This window comes from Hypanus sabinus, chromosome 8, assembly GCF_030144855.1.
Source record: "Hypanus sabinus isolate sHypSab1 chromosome 8, sHypSab1.hap1, whole genome shotgun sequence".
NCBI classification, from domain to species: domain Eukaryota; kingdom Metazoa; phylum Chordata; class Chondrichthyes; order Myliobatiformes; family Dasyatidae; genus Hypanus; species Hypanus sabinus.
Window position 1 is genome coordinate 119,396,144 of NC_082713.1, and position 27,284 is coordinate 119,423,427.

General features: G+C 40.9%; 1 protein-coding gene across 1 annotated transcript in view; it reads left to right on the forward strand.

Moving 5' to 3' along the window:
* LOC132397663 (A disintegrin and metalloproteinase with thrombospondin motifs 20-like) overlaps positions 1-27,284 on the forward strand; it is a 517,254-nt gene that overhangs the window by 330,852 nt on the left and 159,118 nt on the right. The window lies entirely within an intron of this gene.

The window sequence follows — 27,284 nt, forward strand, 5'->3', positions numbered from 1 at the left end:
TTTCAGTGCAATGTAACCTTCGTGACAGAACTTTCAGATATACAAGGGAAACAATTTATGTCAGAAAAAAAATTGGCAATGTATAACTCAGCTTTTATTGGTTTCACTGTCAATAATTTGTAAATTTGTCCATAGGGAGTGTTTTTTTTATTGCAATTCTTCAATACACCAATAAGTGAAAACTAGATAAATTGTATGATAGAACGTGTAATTTTGTACAGAATGTATCTTTAATGTTTGTTTTAATCATGAATGCAGTGAGGAAACTCTTTTACTGATGCACATTTTCATGTGATTTTACTGATTGGTGCTTTAATCCTCTGCAGCCAGACATCAGTGTCTGGCTACAGTCAGAACAGAAGACGCACAACAGGAATACCATGGGTTAGCCGTGATAAACCCCATTCTTATTTTGCAATCTAATATTATAAATGCAGTCGGTGTATGGATATCTGAAATTTATTTCAAAAGAACTTAACTTTAAACATGAAAATTTAGTAGCTGGTTTTTAGAAGTTTCTCACTTTATTAATGAACACACCTTAAGCTGGATATTATCACTTGGAAGGTAGTCTCTGTTCTTTGGTCTCGCTCCTTGTTGGTAATCTCCAGTCACAGTTGATGTACCAAGCGAATCAAAGGCTGAGATACAACTGTCTGACACAATAAAGGCAAAAATTATGAAAGTCCTTGCAGAACGCAGTAAAGCCATTGTTTGTCGATTTTGTCTTCTGGCTTTTGAGTAAGTTGCTTCAGAGTACATTTAATTGAAGAGAGTCAGTTCAGTGCTATAGGGTTTCATTCCCCACAGGGCAAATGACTTACTGACTGTGAGTTTAACCGCGGTTATAGGTTTTCCAGCATTAAACAGTTTATTACCTCTCGACATGCTGCTCCGGTTTGAACAGAGTGGAAAGCAAAGTACCTCCAGTCATCTCTGATGATGCAACTCACTCTCAGACCCTCACTTGTTCACACAATGTGAAAATCTGAGCTTCTTGGCAAGCAGTTTTGTAGGCTGTGATCTGCAGCCTTGTTTACGTTGGTATGTCAGTAAAATTCGTCTGAGCTGTGGCTATCTCATACTCTAGAATTCTCTCACTGGCAACTCGACATGAAACCTTGGCGAGTGTAGCACTATCACTTTAAATGTGGTCAAATAAATTGCATTAAAACATGCTTCAGCCTTTCTCTATTTATAGCTATGTTTCAATAATTAACCAATATAGATGTTTAGAACAACGATATTGTGAGTTCAGGGTTTTAGTTGGCTCATTATCATTTCCTGTTTTTACACAATTCTGGGTATGATTGTCACCTTTCACAGCATCCTTTCATGTTCCTTTATGGCCATTAGATCGTACAACATTCAACATGGGTGGACCCAATCACAGTGCTCTTGATGATGTGCCCATTTGAATTAAGCTTTCATGCCTCGCAGAATTTAAATGTGGCCCCGTTTAATGTGTGGCAGTAGATGTTATTTTGACTGAAAGCTGACCAATGTGAAATAAAAGCAGAGACTCGTGAAAATGCTCAGGCTGTCAGGCTGCATCTGTGGAAAGAGTGTGAGAGTGAGATAGTGTTAATGTTTCAGGTTCAAGATTCCCCACCAGAACTGAGCGTGTACTTGTTATTTACTTCAATAATGTGTTTTTCTTTCAATTTGACCAAACAATTAAAGCTTTAATTGAAAGTAACTGGCCAGTCATTGTGTGGGATGGTCAGAGTGTACTATGGTTCTATGCAGGATCTAAAGCCTTTATTTCCATATCATAAGCCAATATAGAGTGCCCAGGAAACTCGCAGACAAAGGCGTTTATGGCAACTGGATAAAGAAAGAAGAATGGTCTTGGGTCTTAGTTTAGATATCTTCAAGAAATTGTAAAAATCTTAGGGGAAGTTGGCAGTAATTTTAAACTGGGTGAATACAATATGATTTTCACATAAATATTTGGCTGGTGTCATTGGGGCCTGCATAACTATCCAAAATCTGAATTATCTTCATACTGAGGTAACAAAAAAATCTGCTCAAAATACTGTTATTAAGAAAAAAAGCTATAATTAATACTAAATCTGTGAATGGTTCTTAATTATCCACTATCATGCATGACAAAAGGCTGCATTACTGTGTCAATTATTTTTTGTTTGTTTATGATGCAAGTGATGTGAAGGTCTCTTCACCTACTCCATTCTAAACCCAAAAATTAATGATAACTTATCTGGAAATGCTTTGCTACAATTCAGCGTCATTTGAGGTCTTATTCCACTAAAGGTATGTTGCCCATCTGGTATAATGTCGAAATGATTGGCCAACGCCTTTTTCCTGAGCAAAAATACCTTTCCGTTGTCTCAAAAAGTATGCTTTGCATTTTCGGGTTTTTTTCTCTCTGTGTCTTTGGTCAATCATTGTAATCTTGTTTCTTTCTATTTGTTATCATTCTTGTGATCATGATACATTTATCTGTTGGGCCATTCTGCTATTTAATACACTTGTCTTTCACACGGTTTATAATACATGATTTGCTTTGCATATTCTGAACAAGTGCCAACATTTTCCCACTGAATTAACTTAATGAATGGATTGCATCTGCATCATCAGTACTTTATGGTCCTTTGTTTAAAATGTATTTATTTTTGCATTCATTGCGATATTTATTTTAAGTGACATATGGAAAATAATAACCTTGTTCACAAACCTCATTTCATATTGTAAAATATTAAAGAGCACAATATTGTCAAATCCGTCTGGTGCTTTTAGTATGGTGTAAGGATTTTAGATCTATCTAGTTAGCTGAAAATTTCTTCCTAGAGTGTGGACTGTTACTGAACAAGTAGCTGGAAGCAATTTTTACAACTAGTCTCTGATTTCAGCATCTTAGGTTAAGACTTCTGTGTTATCTATATGTATTCCATATGACATGCATTGAATTTCACTATCACTGGGTCTCACTTGTAGCTGTGAACTATAATAATTCTTGAGAACTTTGTAGGAAGTATCCTCAGTGACCAGCTTTACACCTGCATATTAATGCTAATATCCAATCAGCCAATCCTGTGGCAGCAACTCAATGCATAAAAGCATGCAGACATGGTCAAGAGGTTCAGTTGTTTTTCAGACCAAACATCAGAATGGGGACGAAATGTGATTTAAGTGACTTTGTCCGTGGAATGATTGTTGGTGCCAGACAAGGTGGCTTGAGTATTTCAGAAGCTACTGATCTCCTGGGATTTTCACACACAATAGTCTTTAGAATTTACAGAGAATTGTGCAAGAAACAAAAAAGAATCCAGTGAGTACCAGTTCCATGGGGAAAAAACACCTTGGTTAATGAGAGAGGTCGGAGGAGAATGGCCAGACTGGTTCAAACTAATGGTAACTCAAATATCCACACGCTGCTCAGGAGCGGTGTGCAGAAGAGCATTTCTGAACACAAATCACACCAAACCTTGAAGTGGATAGGTGCAGCAGCAGAAATCCACAAATATACTCTCAGTGACCACTTTATTAGGTACAGGAGGTAAGTAATAAACTGGCCAGTGAGTGTATATTCACCTGTACCTGACTGACTATATAGTGAGTGCAATACTCAAGTACCTGAATGTGCAGGAAGTTGATATCAACTTAGTGAACCCACATATAACTACATATATAAGCATATATGTAAGTACAGTGGGTGACTTTGTCTTGATTTAGGGAACTGAGAAGCAAGTGTTAATATTGGTTAAGCACTGGGATGAGTTATTAAACCATCCCCTTGAAATATTAATCAGATTCCTTTCAATTTTAATCAGCATGAAGAGTATTGAATCTGAATATCCTTTGTCTCACTGGAATTGGAATTGGCTTAGTATTGTCTCGTACTGAGGTACAGTGAAAAGTTCATCTTGCATACTGTTCATACATATCAGCTTGCTACATCGTGCATTGAGATAGTGCAAGGTAAAACAGTAATAGAATGTGAATAATGTCCAACTGCTACAGAGAAAGTGCAGCACAGGTAGACAATGGTTTTCTTATATAATTCTTCATAATTGTTAAACCTTGTTTTTATTGTATGTCATCAGCTGCACACCACAGCAAATTTCTAACAGATGTAAATATGCAGTATATGGTGAATAAAGTTGATCCTTGATCCTTGATGCTCTGTAGATTGGTCTAATAATACTTCTCTTCTGTTTGGTAAGGTCTGTTTCAAAGTGCTGGTAACAGTTGCAATCTGCAGCTAGGATCAATAAGTAAAACGAATCCTGATCAGCAAATCGGAATTAAAATGCAGCTGAACTGTAAAATTAATTGGCTCTTTCAACCTGATCTTGGGCTACTGTAAATTGCCTGGCGAGTCCCATCCAATGAAAATCATGGATGCAGCACAGCAATCAGTATGTAACAAACAGAGATTAGGCCTAATGAACACCTTTGGCTCATCAATAACACAATTTACAACAGCTCCAGGAAAGGAGTGAGTCATTACTGACGTTATGGTTAGAACAATCACCTGCACTATGCACTCCATTAACCAGAGGTGCACAATGTGAAACGTGACTTTTTATAGTTTACCGACGTTCAGTCAGGTTTATTATCACCGAAATATGTCATGAAATTTGGCGTTTTGTGGCAGCCGTAAACTGCAAGACACTAAATAGACTATCAATCTTAATAAGAAGTATGCATTACGTATTGCAAAATATAGAGAGCAAAAATACTGAGGTAGTGTTCATGGGTTCATGGACTGTTCAGTATTCTGATGGTGGATGGGAAGACGCTTTTGCTATAATACTGAGTTTGGGTCTTCAGGCTCCTGCACATCTTCCCTGATGAAGCTAATGAGAAGAGGGCATATTCTGTATGGAGTGGTTCTAAATGATGGATGCGGCCTTTTTGAGGCATTGCCTTTTGAAGATGTCCTCAATGATGGGTGGACAGAGACTATGATGGAGCTGGCTAAGTTAAAACAGTCTGCAGCTTTTCCCTGTGATTCATGCGTCTCTCCATTGGTTGAGGTTGACCATGGATGTTGTGTCCTAGCTATCTACATTGTTGGTGCAGTGCTGTCTCTGGCTGACGAGGCCAATGCAAGAGTGGCTGCCTCTATTGCAAAGAGCCCATCTATAAAGCAGTCCCAGCTCTGCTTTCTATGGGCCCGTTTGTCTTCTGCCTCTTTCGGGAATTTTCAAGAATGCCCTGTGATTAGGCTAGTGTTAAATAGGTGAGTTGCTGGATGTCACGGCCCATTGGACCAGAGGAGCCTGTTCCGCACTTTATCTCTAAATAAAATAAAATAAAACTTTTCTTTCAAGAGGTAGAGGGGAGACTGGGCCTCTAACGTAAGTTTCTACACTGTGTTCCATATCAATCTGAAAAAAAAAATTAAGGAAGTCTTGTTTTAGAAGGTAACCATCCTTTAGCAATATAATTACACCTCAAAGAAATTAGAAAAGTAAGTATATATATGTAATAATTAGGAAACCATTGGGAAATTGGAAAAGCAGATACAATGGTGATATTTTAAAGACACTTAAATCAACATATGGATGTAAGGAAATGGAAGGCTATAGACTGCGTAGGAGGGAAGGGTTAAATTGACCATGGAGGTAAGGTACCAGAAAACCATGGGCAAAAAAACCCTGTACTCTGCTATTCTGTTCTATGTTCTATGTTCCAAACAATGGATATACTTTTATTGTAATCACAAGAAATTCTGCTGATGCTGGAAATCCAAAGTAACACACAAAATGCTGGAGGAACTCAGTAGGTCAGGCAGCACCTATGGAAATGAATCAACAGTCAATGTTTCGGCAGAAACCCTCCTTCAGGACTTGAAAGGAAGGGGGAAGACACCAGAGTGAAAAGGTGAGGGGAAGGGGAGGAGGCTCGCTAAAAGTTGATAAGTGAAGCCAGATGGGTAGGAAAGGTAAGGAACTGGAGATGAAGAATCTGATACGGAGAGCAGACTTTCATCATGTAGGCTTGGTTGTACAGTTCTTCCTTAGAGAAGTGAAGCGCTTGTGCTAATCTCGCGTGGCAACCTCATTAAGGCACCACTATTTGCCCCCTATATTGAGCAAAATTTTATAGGGTTTGTTCTGGGATTGCAATTTTTCCACTTTGTGCACAAGTGGAATGGGGTCAAGGGAAGGAGTATAGTAAAGGACTTTCAGAAGTTCTTCCAGTTGATGTGAAGGCAATAAAGTAAATAATTTCAAGAAGCAGGGATCTGTTCCCTTTCACATGACCTTCCCCATAGTACCAACATATGAACTCTTCCGTGCTTGAGTAGGTAATCTCCTCCAGTAGGATGAAATCTGGCATATGTTCCTGTATCCACAACTTGGGTAACTACCTGCAAACCACTTTGTAAACATTCGTTATTGACACCCAAGGCAACAAAGCACTAAAGCTTGGATGAGAGCTTGGTTTAGAACAGGAGAACTGGTGAGGAGGTGTATGGGCAGGGTATTGGGGCTAACAGGGTAAACAGATCAGCCATGATGAAATGGCAGAGCAGACTAGATGGGCCAAATGGCCTAATTCTGCTGCTATATGGTCTAATGGACTTATTCCAACCCTCGGAAAAAGATACTAGCCATGTAGTTTTTCTGAGCCTGTCATACGTTAGAATCTTATATCAGGTCTCCCTTCAGTCTCTGCAGCTCCAAAGTAAACAACCTAAGTTTCCTCTAACCTCCTTATATTGCATTCCCTCCAATCCAGGCAGCACCATCTTCAGCACCCTGTTCCAATTCTCCACACCCTTCCTACAATGGGCTTATCAGAAATGAATGCAACACTCCTGATGTATCCTAACCAGGGTTTTATAAAGCCACAACATAGCTTTCTGACTCTTAAGCTTGATGCAATAAGGACAAACAATGCCATTCGTCTTCTTTACAAACATGTTGACTTAAGCGGCCACTTTCAGTGAGCTATGGACTTGGATCCCAAGACAGTTCTGTGCATTCCCACTGTTAGGGTCTTGCCACTACCTTGTAGTGTCTCTTTACATTTAATCTCCCGAAGTGGAGCAACTCACACTGGGAGAAGATATATATTTATAATAGTGATTTTTACGATATGAAGGTATCCTTGAATATTCCACAGCTCACTAAATACATCTGAAATGTAGATACTGTTGTAATGTAGGAAATAGATTCATGGGCCCTGTACCAATAGTAATGTAATAATCCACTTCAGTGGTGTTGCTAGACAAATGCATGAATGTTAGCCTTAACAAGAGGAGAGTTCAGCCATTGGACATTGATTTAACATCTGAATCTAATGGTGGCACTCGCAGAGAACAACTGTGAAAGCCTGAAGAAAATTCTTTTGGACTGACTCTATCATATGGTTCAGCAGCTGCATCAACTGAAACCTGGTCGACCGTCGTTTCCCAGCCAAGACAGCCAGGTTCCAAAGAGAGTGTGAAAGCTTAGTGCCAGAGTAAAGATATTTCTCAAGATGGTATAGTTCTCCCCCACACTCCAATTACATAGTTGATGTGAATGCAGGCATATATTATACTAAACCATTATGTGCAATGCATGAAGAATTTGATGACCATTCCATGTTAAATGGTATTCTAAAGCCATGCAGTTAATGGTAATTTTTCACATTAATCTCTTTCAGAATGATCGTCGAGCATGCTCTCCTAGTATTCTCCATGATTCAGTGATGTTCCGACTTATTTTTTAAACTTCTGATGACCTTATGGCCTTATCCGATGGGACAAATTTATTTGAAAATGAGAGAGGACAGTTTGTCATTTGCAGGGTTTCTGATTTTAAATAAGATCATAAGCAGCAATAGATTAAAATCAGCAATAAGTTAAATTTGTTTAAATTTACGGATTACCTTTAGAAGGTTTAAGTGCAGAGACACTGTTGTGTCGTGGACATATGGGTTGCACTGCAGACTGTGCACTCAAAATTTAAGATTGTTTATTGTCTGTCTTCAGTACATGAGACTAAGATTAAGATTAGCTTTATTTGTCATGTATATCAAAACATATAGTAAGCAATAGGCGTTATTTGTATCAAATCAAATCAGCAAGGAATGTGTCACTATGCTTCCAGTACCAAATAGCACACCCACAACTCTCTGATCCTAATTATATGTCTTTGGAATAGGAGCAAACTGGAATACCCAGAAGAAGCCCACATGGTTGTTGGGAGATCGGACAGTAGCGGGAATTGAACCTCGATTTTATAGTTGGTGCTGTAAAGCTATGCGCTAATCACTATGCTACTGTGCCACCCTATGTGTAAAGGAGATCAAAATGATTGTATCTCTAGATCCGATACTACAGTAAAAAGCACAATAAGCATAAGATAACATAATAAATATGAATGTAAAGCAATCCTATAAAACATGATGTAAAACTGAGTGTGGCTCCATATACATTAGCTGGTATATTGTACATAAACTGATTGTATGTAAATGAAGCAAGACTGTGAGGTGTGAGAAGTATAAGCACAAAGTGACGGTGCATTGGGTATGAAGGGTGCTGAGGGGCCACTGAGAGGCGTGGTTGATGTGGACGTAGTGAACAACATCTCAGTTACTTCATCTTCTCACAATGAAAGCATTCAGCAAGCACATGGAAAATCAGAATAAAAACCATAGATGGAGCAATTCTGAAATAGAAAGAGAAAATAATGGAAACACTTGGCATGTCATGCAGCATCCATGGGAAAAGAGTTAATCTCTCAAGCTGAAATTGGCTTGATGATAAGAGACAGCTGTTGACAGTGCATGATTGATTAAAAATATTAAAGATGGAAGATTAATTTTATTGAAGGTTAAAGATTAGCTTTATTTGTCACATGTACATCGAAACACCAAAACATACAGTGAAAGTTGTTGCTTATGTCAGTGACCAACACAGTCTAAGATCTACTGGGGGCAGCCCGCAAATGTTGTTATGCTCCCAGTCAACATAGCAACACACGCTAAACGCTGGAGGACGTTCGCAGGTCAGGCAGCAACTATGGAGAGGAAATAAATGGTTCAGAATAAGACCCTTCATCAAGACTCCATAGGCATACACTGTAACCTGTACATCGTTTTTGGAATGTGGGAGGAAACCCACACAGTCACAGGGAGAACATACAGACAGACAGGATGGGAGTTGAACTCCAAGTACCGATCACTGGCACTGAAGTGCATTGTGTTAACTGTGCTGCCAATGGGATTGCTTTTCTATTTGTGAGCCTTATGACCAGTGGAGGGTTACAGGATTGGTTGTGGGACTCTTATTACGATCAATGTAGTAGGTATATATAATAAGTTTGCAGATGACATTAAATCAGACTGTTGTTGATAGTGAGGAGGACAAAGAATAATATTGGTCAGCCAGTGAGTTGGTTAGTGGTAGCAGATGTAATTTAATCCTGGTAAATGTGAGCCCATATGACATGCTTCTATAATTCCCTTTACCCAGCCTTAATACTGATACATCTGACTTTATTGTCTCCCTCTCAAACTGCAGGGTAAATTCTATCATATTGTGATCACTGCTTCCCAAGGGTTCCTTTATCTTAAGCTCTCTAATCAAATCTTGTTCATTACACAATACCCAATCCAGAATTGCCTTTCCCCTAGTGGGCTCAACCACAAGCAGCTCTAAAAAGCCAACTCATAAGCATTCTCCAAATACCCTTTGTTGGGATCCAGCACCAACCTAATTTTCCCAGTCTACCAGCATACTGAAATCACCCATCACTATCATAATATTGCCCTTATTACGTGCCTTTTCTATTTCCCATTGAAATTTATACCCCACATCCTGGCTACTTTTCGGGGACTTGGATGTGACTCCCATCGGTATCTTTTTACCCTTGCATTTTCGTAATTCTACCCACAAGGATTCTACCTCTTCTGATCCTATGTTTCCTCTTTCTATGGATTTGAATTCATTTTTTACAAACAGAGCCACCCACCTAAACCCTTCTGCCTACCTGCCTATCCCTTCAATACAAGGTGTATCCTTGGATGTTAAGCCCCAAATATAATCTTCTTGCATTCATGTCTCAGTGATGCCCATAATGTCATACCTGTCAACCTTTAACTGTGCTACAAAATCACTTGTCTTATTCCCTATACTGCGTGCATTCAAATATAACAACTTCAGTCCTCATAAACTCTTCTCGGGCTTCCAGCTGGGTCAAGATATTGATTTGAACTGACATTTTGATGACAAACTCTTCCACCTTCATGAAGGTGGTGGAGTTTGTCATCGAAACATCAGTCAAAATGGACACCTGGACCCAGATGGAAGCCCGAGAAGAACTTATATGTCATGTGTGTCAGGAAAGAACTAGATCCTTTATCATCTTCACTCTTGTATTCATCATGCTTTTCAATTTTGCCCCCATGTTCACCTCATCCCACTGAAAGCAGTTATGTAAGGTGATACATTTGGTGGGGCTTTATGTCAAGGTAGCATTTACCCCATGAATGGTAGGTGCCTAGGGAGGATTGAGGAACAATGGGACCTTACTGTACAAGTCCAAGCATCGCTGAAGGTAGCAGCACATTTAATTGAGGGAGTTAAGAAGACACATATAGGGTGTTTGCCTTCACAGTTTCTCCTTCATGTCTACACCTCTTGCTGTTTCAGTAAGGCAATCAACATAATCAAAGACCCCACCCCGCCTGAACATTCTTCCACTGGGCAGAAGATGCAAAGCCTGAAAGCACTCCAGGCTCAAGAACACCTCTGCCCCATTGTTATGAGACTATTAATTGATCCCCTAGCATAAGATAGACTGTTGAGCTTACAGTCTACCCAATTATGCCCTGGCATCTAATTCTCTGCCTGCACTGCACTTTAACATTTTGTTTTGCATTCTGTTACTGTTTTTTCCTAGTACCACCTCAATGTACTGTTGTCATGAAACTAGCTGTATGAATGTCATGTAAAACAAAACTTTTTTCACTTTTACTGGGTACAAGGAAGGCATCACGGGCACAATCACAGCACCAGTGTTTCAATTCTAATGCAGTCTGTAAGGAGTTTGCACATTCTCCCTGGTGACCACATGGGTTTCCTGCAAGTGCTCCTGGTTTGCTCCCACATTCCAAAAGACATATTGTTTAGGGTTAGTTAGCTCTGTTGCTGCTGGAAGCATGGAAAGACCTGCAGGCTGTGCCCAGTGTCTTTGTGATGCAAGTGACACATTTCACTGTATGTTTCAATGTTTACACGTGCATGTGACTAATAAAACTAATCCTTTTAAAGTGAGAATAATAAACTAATTTACCAATTTAATTTTGAATATTACAGTAGGAAGTCCTATTCTGAGTACATCTTTATGAAATATTGGCTATTGCAGAGTTGGAATATTTTGTACATTTCTGGTTACCTGACAACGGAGAGTACGTGGCTGCATTGGAGAGGCTGCTGAAGAGATCCACCACAATGCTGCTGGGGGCAGGAAGTTTCAGTTATGAGGAGAGACTGGATGTGCTGGTCTTATTTGCCTTGGAACAAAAGAGGCAGAGAGGGACTGAGGAGGTGTAAAAAATTGCTGAGATTGAGCTAATAGTAAGAAGTTTCCCTCCATGGTTGAGGTGTCCAAGACAGAGGGGTATAGGTTGAGATGAAAGGAAAGAGGTTTAAAAGGGACCTGTGGAAGACGTTGTTCACCCAGAAGAAAGATCCAATCTGGAATACCCTGTCTGAAAAGGAATTCCAGACAGGTAGTCCTATGATAGAATCATAATCAGGTTTATTATCATCGATATACACTGACAAATGTGTTGTTTTTCAGCAGCAACACAGTGCAAGACATGTGTAATGCTCAGAAATCTTACGGTTGTTTTCTTTTGCACAATGCTGACTTCTGCTGGTCCCATCTGCAAGAACCCAGAGCCTCAGGAGGGTTTTTAAAAAAATAAATATTCAAACTTGTTATCTGATAAAGACCTGTGATTTCTGCCCTGTTATCTCTGGAGCTCCGAATGTAAACTGATTGGATTTCACCGTAAAGTGGGTAGAGGCTGCATCAGCTGTGCATTGTCTGTAAATGGTCCCTCTTCCAGGTGTTAGCTTTTGCAGAGCCACTGCAGCCCATTGGAATGCAGACCTGCTGAACCCTGCTGTAAACACTCATTGTCTCTCCTGATGCAGGAACTGTCAAGATAAACTTACCATTCAGAACTTGACATGCCACAGATTCAGCAGCTGCTAATGATTCCTGACGCTGGTAGGGTAGTCGCTGACATGATGGGAGACAGATATCTTCCCTTATCTAATTGACACAAGGGAATCCCTCTTGGCTTTGAGCCTTGCACTAGGCAATTGTTTAATTGGGGCCAAGGCCCTTTAATCTTTCATTTCGGAGGTATAGTTTATGTAATTCCTGCAGGGAATGTTATATCTTATTTATTTATTTTAATGAGAGCTACATCACAGTAACAGGCCTTTTCCAGCCCATGAGCCCACGCTGCCCAATTTCACCCATGTGATCAATTAGCCTATTAACCTGCACATCTTTGGATTGTGGGAGGAAACCCAAGAGCTCACGGAGGGAATGTACAAACTTGATGCAGACAGACGCTGGAATTGAACCCAGGTCACTGGCACTGTAGTAGCGTTGCACTAACAACTACCATGCCATCCGTACTCCACTACCTCAGCCCTACGCTCTAGGCCTCCTGCTCTTCAATCCTCTGTCTCTCCACGGACACCTTTTCTAAGAGCTGCTCTACTTCTACAGAGCTTATCTTTGGAGTGCTTGAATCATAGGGACATGACAGAGGGAGGACCATCTCATTCTTAAACTATTTCATTATCCCCACAGTTTTATTAGGTTCTGTGTCCCCCAACCAGATTCTAGCATTCTCCAACAGAGCAGGAGCAATTTACAGTAGTCAGTCAGACTAGGATCACACACAAAGTGTTGGAGGAACTCAGCACATCAGGCAGCGTTCTGGGCCCTTCGTTGGGACTGGAAAGGAAAGGTGGGCAGAAGCTAGATTAAGATGGTGGGGGGGGGGAAGGGAAGGAGTTCAAGATGACAAGTGATAGGTGAAAGGGGGAATGTAGGTTGGTGGGGGAGGAGAATGAAGGAGAAGCTTGGGAGGTGATAGGTGGATAAGGTAAAGGACCGAAGAATAAGGAACATACATATGGATGGTAAGCAACAGCATTGCCAGAAACATGGTAGAAGAACCAAAAGGAGGTAAGGAAAGGAATGATGCATGGGGAAGTAGACCTTTTACTAATCAATTCTATCTGTTCAGCCACGTTTGTTAGTTATTATTTCTTCCATCGAAGACGTACAGGGTAGTGAGATCATTGTGGAGCATGACAATATGCCAAAGCATTTTGAGGTAAATAAAGAAGCAATATTGGATGTCTTTAAGAGCATTAAGGTGGATTTCTTCCAGGGCCGCAGGTTATTGAGGGAATTGAGAGAAGAGTTTGATGATACCTGACCAAAATCTCTCTGGCCACAAGCAAGGTCCTAGAGGACCAGTGAATAGTTAATATTGCTCCGTTGTTCAAGAAGGGCAATAGGGTCAGACTGGCGAGTCACACATCAGTCTTCCCTGCAGCATATCACTCTGCATCTATGCCCCACTTCTATCGATAAGACTACAAGACATAGGAGTAGAATTAGGACATTCAGACAATCAATTCTGCTCTGGCATTCAGACATGACTGTTGTTCCTATTCACAAAATCCAGCCTTTAATAATAGAGCCATGGGGTCATTTATTTATTTTGTTATTTAGAGATACAGCATGATAACAAGCCCTTCTGGCCCAACGAGCCCACGCTGCCCAATTACACCCATCTGACCAACTAACCTACTAACCCATAAACCCATGCAGTCATGAGAGATGTTACAAAGGGCAGTGGGAATTGAACCTGCATCACTGGCACTGCAATAGCATTTTGCTAACCTCTGCACTATTGTGCCGCTTCATCATATGGCATGGTAAAAGAGCTTTTAGCCAACCATGCTATCCATCAGTCACAATGGCTCATATCCCTCCAGACCACTCCTATCCATGTACTTATCCAAATGTCTTGTGAATGTTGTTAATGCACCTGCTTCAGCCACTTTCTCTGACAGTTTGATCCATATCTGTACAACACTCTGCTTGAGGAAGTTGCCCTTCGAGTCCATTTTAAATCTTAACTCTCTCATCTTAAACCTAGACCCTTGAGTTTTTAGCTCCCCTTCCCTGGGAAAAATTATGTTCATTGACCATTAACCATATAACAATTACAGCACAGAAATAGGCCAACTTGGCCCTTCTAGTCCGTGCCGAACGCTTACTCTCACCTAGTTCCACTGAACCGCACTCAGCCCATAACCCTCCATTCCTTTCCTGTCCATATACCTATCCAATTTTACTTTAAATGACAATATCGAACCTGCCTCTACCACTTCTACTGGAAGCTCGTTCCACACAGCTACCACTCTCTGAGCAAAAAAATTCCCCCTCGTGTTACCCTTAAACTTTTGCCCCCTAACTCTCAACTCATGTCCTCTTGTTTGAATCTCCCCTATGTCTCTCATGATTTTATAAACCTCTCTAAGATTGCCCCTCAGTCTCCTACATTCCAAGGAATAAAGTCCTTGCTTAGTTAACCTCTTCCAATAACTCAATCTTCAGGTCTTGGTATCATCCTTTTAAATCTGGTCTGTACTTTTTCCAGTTTAATGATGTCCTTCCTAAAATAGAGCAACCAAAATTGTACATGATAATCATGGTGTGGCCTCACTAACAACTTGTACAACTTGACAAGATCCCTCATGGTGGGATGAGATCCATGGTGAATTGGATTTCCCAAAGAACACAAAGGGTAGTGGTCAATGGTACTTATTCTGACTGGAGGTTTGTAATCAGTGGTGCTCTGCAGGGATCTGAACTGGAACATCTGCTGTTTGTGGTAATATATAAATGACTAAGATGAAAACATGAATGGAAGGATTAGTAAATTTTCTGGTGACACAACAATTGGGGAAATTGTGGATGATTTAGAAGATTGGATAGACAGGAAATAGATCAGTTGCAGATATGAGTGGAGATATGTCAGGGGGAGGTTAATCCAGTCAAGTGTGAAGTGCTGAAATTTGGGAGATCAAATGTAAAGGGAAAGTTCACAGTTAATGACAGGACACTCAACAGTGTTGATGTACAGAGGATGCTTGGGTTCCAAGACAATAGCTCCCTGAAGGCAGAAGCATAAGTTCATAGGGTGGTAAAGAAGGTGTATGGCATGCTTACCTTATTATTTGAGCATTGGGTTTGACTCTAGTAAGGATGCATCTGGAGTATTGCTTTCATTTTTGGTCTCCCTACAAGTGGAATCTTTGGAGAGATTGAAGAGTGGGTTTTACAAGATGCTGCCCGGTTCAGAGGACATGTGCTATAAGGACAGGTTATATAAACCTGGGTTATTTTCTCTGGAGCAGTGGAGGCTGAAGAGATTTCATAAAAGTTTATATGATTATGAGAAACATTCACAGACAGCTGGATACTTTTATCCCCCAGGTTTGAAATGTCTAACACAAGAGGGCTTGCTTATATGGTCAGAAGGGGTAAGTTCAACAGAGACTACAGAACTTAAGATAGTTAATGAGGATGTCTTGGGATTGCTGTAGTACAGCAAAGGACATGCTGGATATCTTTAAAATGCACGAAGGTAGATAAATCTCCGGGGGTTGATCTGGTAATATCTAAGAACACTGTGGAAAGCTAGAGAAGAAATTGGAAGAACTCAGACTGAGGTATGTGCATCATTATTGGTGATGGGTGAAATGCAGGAAGATTGACCGATGAAGAACGCTGTGTCTTTATTTGGGAAGGGATGCAAAGAAAAGCCTGCGAATGATAGATCAATAAGCCTAACATCTGTGGTAGGGAAGTTATCACTTAGGGAAGTAGGGGGATCCTGATGGAGAAGATATATATGTATTTAGTAAGACTGATGTTGATTAGGGACAATTAACCCAGGCTTGTGCATTGAAAACATGTCTCATGAATTTGACTGAAAATTTGAAGAATTTAAAAGGTTAATGAGGGTAGGAGAATACCCATCATTTATGGATTTCATTATGATCCTTGGTAAGAGTCTGCATGGTAGAATGCTATGGAAAGTTATGTCCATAAGACCATTAGGAGCAGAACTAGGCCATTTGGCCCATCGAGTCTGCTCCGCCATTTCATTATAGCTGATCCAATTTTCCTCTTGGCCCCTTCATGTCCTAACCAATCAAGAATCTATCAACCTCTGACTCAAACATACATAAAGATTTGGCCTCCACAGCTGCCTGTGGCAAAAAAAACTCCATAGATTCACCACTCTCTGGCTAAAGAAATGTCACATGGGATCTAACAAGAGCTAGCCAATGTGATACACAATTATCTTGATGGTAGCATTTAGAGGATAATGGTGGTGTTGGTGGTTGGACTGGAGTCCAATGACTATAGGTTCTCCCCACGTGTCAGTGCTAGGCTTATCATTATTTGTCATCTATATCAATGGTGTGGATAAGAATATGCAAGGAAGGGATGATTAGTAAGGTAAATCATTAGTAATGACTTACGAAGGAATCTTGATCAGTTAAGGAATTAGGCTGAGGAATGGCATATTAGGAAAGACAAATATGAGAGTAGGACTTTTGCAGTAGTTTGTTGGGCCCTGGGTGGTGTTGTAGAATAAGGGGACCTAGAAGTACAAGTCTTCATCAATAATGGCATTGAGAATAGAAGTTGGAATGGTATATTGTAGTTGTACAAGATGTTGGTGAGGCTGAGTTGGGAATACTGTGTTCAGCTTTGAACATCCTGATATTAGGAAGATGACATTCTGGAAAAAGTGCAAGGAGTTTTACAAAATGTTGCTGGGACCTGAGAGGCTGAATTATGGAGAAATAATGGGAAGGTTGCTACCTTTTTCATTGGAGCATTGGAGGTGACCTTATTGAGCTGTATAAAACTACAAGAAGCACTGATAGAGTCAATGCGCACAGTCTTTTCCCTTGGGTTGTGGAATCAAGAATTAGAAGATGTAAGTTTAAGGTGATAAGGGAGATATTTCATAAGAACCTGAGGGGCAACCTTTTCATCCATATGCAATGAGCTGTCAGAAAAAGTGACTGAAGCAGGCAGATTAACAATATTTAAAACTACTTGGACAGGTACATGGATAATTATGTTGAGAGGTATATAGGCCAAATGCAAGCAAAGGGGACTGACTTAGTTAGGAACCTTGGTTGCATGGCCCAATAGGAGTGAAAGGCCCATGTTGAATCTGCATAACTATGACTATGAATCTGTGAGATTGCAGAGAGGAATGTGCTCCAGTGGCAAAGGTGGAGGGAGAAATGATAGTGGCATTTAGGAAGCTTTTAGATAGGCACATGAATATTGTTATGGATAGATCTATTTCTTTCAGAGCAATGACCACCCTCCCCCCTTAGCACTATGTATTGATCTGTTATCTGCTCATGTGCTGTTGTCTACGCATGAACATTGTTCTCTCTTTCGCTGCATTGTGAATACACCAGTTAAAGCCGACTCCCCTGTACATACTTTTACTTAATCGATATGTAATTGTGCATGGACATAACAAATTGGCGATGAGTACAAATGTGAATGTCAGTAAATATCACAAACTGCCCTGACAGTTACAGGATGAAACAGCGAGAGTTAAAACTGCACAAGAAAGCTGTCACGGACTCTAATAAAGGAACATGTGAGAAAGAGTGAAAGACACGCTGAATTTAAAGTGAAAATAATGCAGCAATGGCTTCAGTCAGAAAAGTTGATGAATTTGATAGCACTAATGAAGGCTGGGAGTCATTCATCAAGAGGGTTGAACTGTATTGTAACATGAACAACGTGGAGGAGCAAAAGAAAGCCCCTAAACTTCTTAGCTTATAGCTTAATAGGTGCAAGAATAGGTAGTCTCTTACACAACTTAGTAACCCCTGCAAAGCCAGGAAGCAAGATCTTCAATGAAACTGCAACAATTTTACAAAACCACTTGAGCTCTAAACTGATGGTAATAGCTGTGATATTTAGATTTTACAAAACGAACAAGACAAAATATGAAAGCATTTCTGAATGCAGTGCAAACTTTCCCAGTACTATGACTTTAGAGGTGGACTTTCTGATGGAGTAAAGGATAGGCTTGTATGTGGCCTGCATTGTCAAAGCACTCAAGAGAGGCCACTGTCTGAAAGAGACCTAACCTTAGAACAGGCATTGATCATCGCAACCTCATTAGAGACTGCAGAAAAGGACGCAACAAAACCACAGGAAAAGACAGAAAGCACAACCAAACAGAAAATTCATACCGAGAAAAGAGTCTCACACACAAAACTCAGCAAATGCACGAAGTGACCGAATGTGAAACAGACAACAGGAGTTTAATGAAGATGAGCTTTCATGGCTAGAATTGCACAACATTACTGAAGCAGATCACAAAATCATATGAATCACAATAGATGTGACTGGTGTAAAACTGAAAATGGAACTAGACACAGGGTCAGCTTTGTTTATAATTAGAGGCTGACTGCAACAGACTGTTTTCTAACCTACCATCAGAGAAGTGATGCTAAAGACCTACACGGACAAAAAAGTGTCTCCCAAAGGCAAACTGAAAGTAAAGGTGATGTATGGAGACGAAACACAGCATTTGGAGCTTTATGTATTGAAAAGTGGAGGGCCAGCACTTTTTGAGCTGGTTAAATAGTTAAGAAAAATCCAACTAGACTGGCACTCAATCACAGCTCTCCATGTGGCACTAGCAGACAACAGCAACCCAAATGGTGGTACTAACCAGAGGCTACCACAGCTGGTTAATGCTAATCAGAAGGTGCTTGAGAAGGGAATAGATAAGCTTGGTCAAAACTTGTTTTGCGTGCCAAAGAGTTCAAAGTGCACACCCACAGACACCATTACACCCATGGGAGTGGACGTCTTCACCATGGCAAGGAGTACATATTGACTTTATTGGGTCATTTGTGGATTCCTTGCTTCTGATTGCGGTGGATGCTTATTTGAAGAGGCCAGAGGTTACATCAACGAAGACAACCACCTCAGCAAAGACTGTGTCCGGTCTGAGGATTATCTTCACCAGAAACGGCTTACCCAAACAAATTGTGAGTGACAATACACCACAATACACATCAGAAGGATTCCAACTGTTCATGAAGAAAAATGGCATAAAAAATGGCATTTCATGTCAGTGCCTCACCACCCAGCAATGAGTGGGTTAGCTGAAAGCTTATCCAAATCTTTAAGAAGTCCATTAAAGCAATGGACAAAGAGGACATATCTCTACAGCACAAGCTGGACAACTTCCTTTACGTGTATCGGAAGTCTGTTCATGCGACAACAAATCAAACACCTGCAATGCTGTTCATGAGCAGGAATCTGAGATCTCACATAGACCTCCTAAAACCAGACCTCCAGAGAGAAGTACAAAATAAAATATTCAGCCAGTTGTCAAGTGAAGCAGGAAGGAGCTTGAGATTGGACAGGAAGTCCTAGCACATGATTACCGAGATGACGAGTGGAGATCCCGCAGGATAGCTACAAGAACTGGACCACTGATGTACACAGTGGATGTTGGAGATCAGACGTAGAGACATCATGTGGACCAGATACTGAATTCACCTGAGTCGACTGCATCCAAGAAGATGGACACATTACAGTCACCAGACTTAACTCTCAGTGATTGTGTCACTGACAGCAATATGACACTGGAAACCAAGTTATCCTGGGCCAGACACCTACCAAACCTTATGCCACTCCATAGGTCCAGAGGCACGATGAGAATGTTATTGTTGACAAGACACATGTCAAACCTGATGCCACACCACAGGTCCAGAGGTGTTATCCTGAAAGAAACAAAGCACCACCCAAAAGACTGAACCTTTAGAACTGTGAAGTTAGTTCTACACTGTTATTGTGAAAGTGTGTTTACTTGAAATATGGGTTTACGAAAGGAAAATTGAATGTTGTGTACAGATAGTTTTATGTTGCATTAATCTAAAGGGGGAGGAAGTGTAATGTATGGATCTATTTCTTTTAGACCAATAGCCCCCCCAGCACTTAGTATTGATCTGTTGTCTACATATGCGCTGTTTTCTATGCCTGTGCATGGTTCTCTGTCCCTCACTGCAATGTGAATAGTTGAAGCCATCTCCCACGTCCATGCTTTTACTTAATCGATACGTAGTTGTGCACAGACACAACAGATATGAAGAGAATGGAGGGATATGAACCACTTGCAGGCAGAGGGATTCAGTGTTATTAGCTTAATAAATTCTGCACAACCCCATGGACTTGTGTCCTGTGCTGTACTCATTGGTGTTCTCTGTTCTATGGTCTAATTGCAGCAATGTCTCTCAATTCTATACTCAATGCCCTGAATGATGAAGGTTATGTAACAAACAATTTCATCATCAGTATGTCTAGCTGTAATGCCACTATAAAGCAGACATTGTACTTGTACTCCCTGGTCCACTGCTCCACAGCACTCCCAAGGGCTTGACCATCCACTGTACAAGTCCTACCCTGGTTTCACTTCCAACTGTGCATCACTTAGCACTTGTCTGAATTGAAAGACATGTGCCACCCAATGGCTCACTTAGCCTGCTGATCAAGAAAGTCCAATGATTTTTATAACATTTGTGACATCACCTATTTTAGTGTTAACTGCAAACTTACTGCCAATGCTGTTTCTTAAATTTCCTCTGCGGCTGCTCTGTTATGAAGGAAACAAACTTGTGCAGCCCTTCTCCAGCCATCCCATTCAGACTGTAAATGCGAAACAAGGCAAAAAGAACTGCACGATTAACATAATTTCAGATCAGATGTTTGAGTGGCATCACAACGACAATCTCACACTCAACATCTGCAAGACTGAAAAATTGATTGTAGACTTCAGGAAGTGGAAGACAGGAGAGCCGGATCCAATCCTCAGTGAGGGGTCAGCATGGGAAAGGTTGGGCATTTTTAAATTGCCTGGTGCCAGCACCTCATCCTATCTATGCAGGGCCCAACATATTGTTGCACTCTGAATGAACCTATGCCAGCAGCTCTACTTCATTAAGAGTTTGAGGAGATTTAGTATGGCACCAAAGACTCAAACAAATTTCTACATATGTACTGTGGAGAGCTTTCTGACTGGTTGCATCATCCTCTGGTGTGGAGGCACCAATGCACACTGTCATAAAAAGCTTCAGATGGTTCTAGATTCAGTTAGCTCCATCACGAATGCAAAAATCCCCACCATCAAGGAGATCTTCAAAAGGAGTCGACATCCATCACTCGGAATCTTACCACGCAGGACATCTTCTCATTAATACCAACAGGAAGGAGGAACAACACTCTCAGTGTTCTGGGAACAGTTGCTGCCATCAGATCTCCAAATGGTCCATGAACTTGTGAACACTACCTGACTATTCCTGCTTTGCAATACTTACTTGTCATAACTTGCTGCCATAAAACAACAAATTTCACAACTTATGCCAGTGACAATAAACCTGATTCTGATTCCGAAGTCTTTTGTTTCAGTTGAACTTCTATTCTCTGAAGTTGGGTGAACAAACATTTTAGTCCTTCTCTCTGCTCAGTAGGTTGTGTAAGATTGTTGAGGTATGGTCTCTTTATTACTTAGGCCTTTAGGCTCCAGCTAGATTGCAATCATGTACATTTGAGAATAAATCCAATAGTTTTATTTAGTGAATCATCAGTTTGAAAATAGACATCTGGCCAAATAATGTCATCGATGTTCGCAAGGTCAGCATGAGAAATTACTCCACTCTTGTTTCCACCTTCAGTGCTGAGCTGAGACACCAATAAATGCCCTAAGCTTTGCTGCTGAAGCAGCACTAGTTTTACATAACCTGTTTATCATACTTTATAATTAACATTACTCTAAGAAAAGTCATCTCAAAATGATGTGATTTTAAGTTGAAATAGGCACACTTTTGCTCTTCAAGCTCTGAAATGTGTTAGTTGTGAAGATTCCTCTAATTCCACCGGAGTGCTTCTATTTCCTTTGGAGTCTGCGGAGATTTGGCTTGTCATCAAAATCTCTGACAAACTTCTATAGATGTGTAGTGGAGAATGTATTGACTGGCTGCATCACAGCCTGGTATGGAAACATCAATGCCTATGAATGGAAAATCCTACAAGAAGTAGTGGATTTGACCCAGTACACCATGGGTAAAGCCCTCCCAACCATTGAGCATGTCTATATGAAACTCTGTCATAGGAAAGCAGCATTCATTATCAGAGATCTTCAAGCCTCACCACCTAGTCCATGCTTGTCATTGCTGTCATCAGGTAGAAGGCGCCAGAGCCTCAAGACTCATACCACCAAGATCAGGAACAGTTACTATCCCTCACTTGCCCATCCAATGAGATGTTCACACAAGCGATGAACTCATTTCAAAAACTCGCTATCTTGTTATTTCATGTTCTCATTATTTATTGCTATTTATTTATATTTACATTTGCATAGTTTGTTGTCTTCTGGTTGATCTTTTATTTATTTTGTTATAATTACTACTCTATAGATTGTGTGCCCACAGAAAAATGAATCTCAGGGTTGCATGTAGTGAACTGTATGTACTTTGGTAATAAAATTTATTTTGAACTTTGAACCTTTTAACCCTTAACTATCCAGTGGTTAATTAATGAGGAGCAGGGATACAATTTCAGGTTGTATGCATTGCAATATGGATTTAGAGTTAATCGTGAAATGACTCCAGCTGCTTCCCCGTAACAGTGAACGGAACCAAAATGGTGCATGCAGTATGATTCAAGTGTTTCATCGTGGAAGCACCTCAGGAAATGACATTCATTTCTCTCATTCTTCACCCAGATGTGCAGCAGACTCGCGTATCTCAGATTTGGTTGTCCCAGACATTCTGAGTTAGGGTGCAGGACCATTCATAAATGTTGGAAGCTGCAGTAATGAATTTATCATGGTACTACGGTCCGATGAAAAATGAGAGAGGATGTAACAATCTGTTCAGCAGAGAATACATTAAGGGAGACTGATGGGAAAGAGTGTGCTTAGGAGAGGCACAGTTCTTCCTGCCAATGGCTGCCTGCAGCTGACAGAGGCAGACTGTGTCTTTAGACTTTGTGAAGGAACTTTGTACTGTCTTTCCAGTCTTTCTGATTATCTCCCCTTCTGAAATCCTACTTAGATTTCAAGTGAGGAAGCTGAGATTACCTTCTGGACTGGTGCACTGAACAGAATCAATTACTCAGATTCAGACGCATTTATTGATCCCCATGGATTATATATTCAAGTCAAACACAATCTAACCTTCAGTTGCACCTCCCTCCATCCCAGCAGGGTTTGTTGCAATGGGAAGTCTTGATACTGAATTTTCCACCTTGCTACCTGCATGTTGCCCAAGGTAATGGCCATTTCTGAAACTGTCCTACAACTCAGGTTGGAGAAGCAACACTTAATATTCCATCTGAGCCTTCAATTTAGTGGCATGAACTTTAATCTCTCGGATTTCCAGTCCCCTCACCTCTTCTCTTTCCACATTCCCCATTCTGGCTTCTCTCACCCTTCTCTTCTCCTCACCTGCCCATCATCTCCCTCTCTTCCCCCTAGTTCTTCCTTTTCTTTCATTGTCCACTGTCATCTCCTATCAGATTCCTCCTTCTTCAGCCCTTTACCTTTTCCACCTATCACCTTCCAGCTTCTCACAACACCACGTCCTCCTCCAGCCTCACCTTGATCCACCTATCACCTGCTAGCTTGAACTCATTCACCTTCCCCTCCCACCTTCTTATTCTGGCTTCTACCCTGCTTCCTTTCCAATCCTGATGAAGAATCCTGGCCTGAAATGTCCACTGTTTATCCCCCTGCATAGATGCTGTCCGACCTGCTGCATTCTTCCAGTATTTCCAGTGTATGGCTCACATTTTGCTGCCCTTGGGCAACATTTAGATATCTTAGAGAGGCTGTGTTTGTATTCCCTGGAGCAGTGTAGGCTTAGGAGAGGGACAGAGGAACACAGCATTGTGAGGAGTGTAGTCAGAGTGGAGTGTTAGGAACTCTTCCTCATAAAGGAGACATCTGAAGCTAAAGGTTTAAGCTGAGGAGGAGGAAGAGGTTAGTGAAGACCTGCCAAAAAAAGTGTTTTCCCACCGAGGAAGGTTACAATCTGGCCGAGGAGGCAGGTAATCTCATAACATCTAAACAACACCTGAATGTGCACTTGACTTACCAGAAGACAGTAGGCTAGATGCCTACCACTGGTAAATAAGATCAGTAGAGAAGGGTACATGGTGGATCACATCATACACAGATAATGCATAACGTTATCTATACTTAACTAAAAACCTATATAAGTGAAGCATGGCATTTACTCTTAGTCGTGCAGAAATAAAAGATAACATTCTGATACCTTTCCGAACTACTTGATGTAACTACATTCTAGTTGATAGTGATTCTGCACTGGGTCATCTGGATACTTCAGTATTTTTTCACCATTAGGTTAAATCTTATGTCCCATTTTCTACATTATCCTTCACATACCAGTTCTTTGCTCCCTCAATCAAACCACCCACATTCCTTTGCTGCTTTGGTCTGGGAAGGCAGAAACAAACACATGTCTTATGAATAAAAATCAGCAAACACAGCCTTTGGCATCTTCACCTATGTTCAACCAATGAATTGCAACATGCACAGGCCTGCTCCCTGCAGTACAGTACTCATTACAGATAAAAAGATCGACTAATGCCAGTTCACTCTTTGGGGTTAGCCAGCTTAACTTTAAACCATGCCCATGTGTTACCTGGTAAAAGTGAAGGCGTCACACTGGTAAGTGAGAACAGAACAGAACAAGGGAACATAACCTCAAGAGTCGGGGAATAAATTTATGATGAAAATGAGGAGAAACTGCTTTTCCCAGTGTGTGGTGATTCTGTAGAATTCTCTGCCCAGGGAAGCAATAGAGACTACTGCATTAGACCACAATATATAAGACATAGGAACAGATCTAGGTCATTTGGCCCATCAAGTCTGCTCTGCCATTCAGCCATGGTTGATCTATTAGCCCTCTCAAACCCATTCTCCTGCCTTCTCCCTTACTGACCAAGAACATATCAACCTCTGCTTCAAATGTACCCAATGATTTCTCATGAACCTCCTCCAAAGCCAGTGCATCCTTTCACAGATAAGGGGCCCCAAACTGCTCACAATACTCCAAGTGTGGTCTGAGCAATTTATTATAAGGTATCCTCATTGCATTGTTGCTCCTCTGTTCTAGTCCTCTCGAAATGAATACTCACTTTGCATTTGCCTTCCTTATCGCTGACTCAATCTGCAAGTTAAATTTTAGGAGCTCCACACGAGGATTCCCAAGTCCCTTTGCTCCTCTGATTTCTGAAATTCTCCCCATTTAGAAAATATACTGCACCTTTATTCCTTCTACAAAAGTGTATGACCGTACACTTCCCTACACCATATTCCATCTGCCACTTATCTACCTTCAGACATATGATCCATATCTAGATATCTTTTGCATTGCAGAGGGTAAGAGTTATGGGGAATAGGCAGGTAGATGGAAGTCTGCATAGATGATTCCAGACCAGCTACAAAATAAGGAACCCCATTCCACAAAACCCCTGTAGTACAGAAATGCCAACAGAAGCTCCAAACCCTTCATCCCTAGGTGAGGAAGGTCTACACCTGGGGACAACTTGAAAGACTGGCTCAGAACAAAGGACTCTGCCCCAGTAGGGGTGATGGGCTAAGAAGGAGAATAAAAAGCAGGTAGGTGTAGCTGAGTCAGCCACGGTCTTCTTGAATGATGGGGCAGGGTCAACGGACCAGAAGGCCTACTCCATTTCCCATCTCTTGAGTTCTGACGTACTAGTGAGCTTTTATGATACAGTGAAAGAGTCTGAGGCCGACCAGATCAGGGTGCTGACTGATTTCAGAACAATAATCAAAAGAATACATCAAATGAGGGAAAATCTGAAATAAAAACCTTGTCAAAAGCTCCAGACCAAAAGTATTCACCTATTCTTCCTCATATAAACTTTGACTGCCCCTCAGTGCACATGGAAAATTGATTTTGCATCTCTTCTGCTCTTACTGAGTTAGGTATAAAAGTGGAGAGGTTTGAGTTTGTCTCTACAAGCTGGCAAGACTTTGGTCTTTAGGAGAGCATGCCCTTCACAAACTGTCCGGTCAATGTCCTCGAGCATGAACCATTCTGTGGCCTTTCATGGATATGCAAGTTGGTGGCGAAACGGGAGTGGAAAATATTGCGAGAAAATTGCGGTTAGCTGTACAGGAATGATTGTGCTTGGAGAGCTTCTAAAGGTGGCTACTGCAGTAATAAAAATAGACACTTATTAAAAATAGTTTTCTGGGCTATCAATGAAATATTAAATCAAGGAACATGATGAATAATTGGACTGAATGCTGTAGGTCCTAACTGAAAGACAAATGATGATTTGCATGATAAGTTGATGGGCTATTTTGGCAGCAGATAACAGTGCAAAAAGCTACCTCAGAGATTCTATAAATCAATATATATCATTATAATTCAAGACTGACAGCTTGACTGTGCTTTGAAGATGTCATGGTCAAGCTCATCAATGCCTCTGTTACCTCAGGAAGATGAAGAAATTAGGTATGTCCGTGACAACCTTTAATTTTTATCGATGTACTGTATAAAGGATCCCACCTGAGTGCAAACAGCTTGGTATAGCATCTGCTCAGCAAGAAACTGGAGAGAGCTGTGGATGCAGTCAGCACATCACAGGAACCAGCCCATCCTCCATGGACTATCTATATGCTGGCTCAGTAAAACAGCCAGCTTATTTAAAGACCCGTCTTACCCTGGACACTCACTTTTCACCCCCATTCCACTGGGCAGAAGACTGAAACTGTGTACCAACAGCCTCAAGAACACCTTCTATCCCACTGTTTTAAAACTATTAAGTGAATTCCTATTACAGGTCCACAATCCCTTATCCAAAATTCTGAAAACCAAAAAGTTCCGAAAACTGAAGTTTTTTCACCAACAGCTGACGTCACTCAGGTGTGACATGACAGCACTAGCAGAGGCCGCCAGATGTCGGCTGTGGCTCAGCACTCGTACTGGTTACACGTGCATTTGCTGTCCGCTGATATTTTGTGTTCACTGTTGACTTTGCGTTTAATTTCACTGTGAAGATGTCAAAAAGAGCTGCAGATACCCCTATGGGTAACAATGAGAAAAAGAGAAGGAAGCATCTATCATTATCAGTAACGCAGAA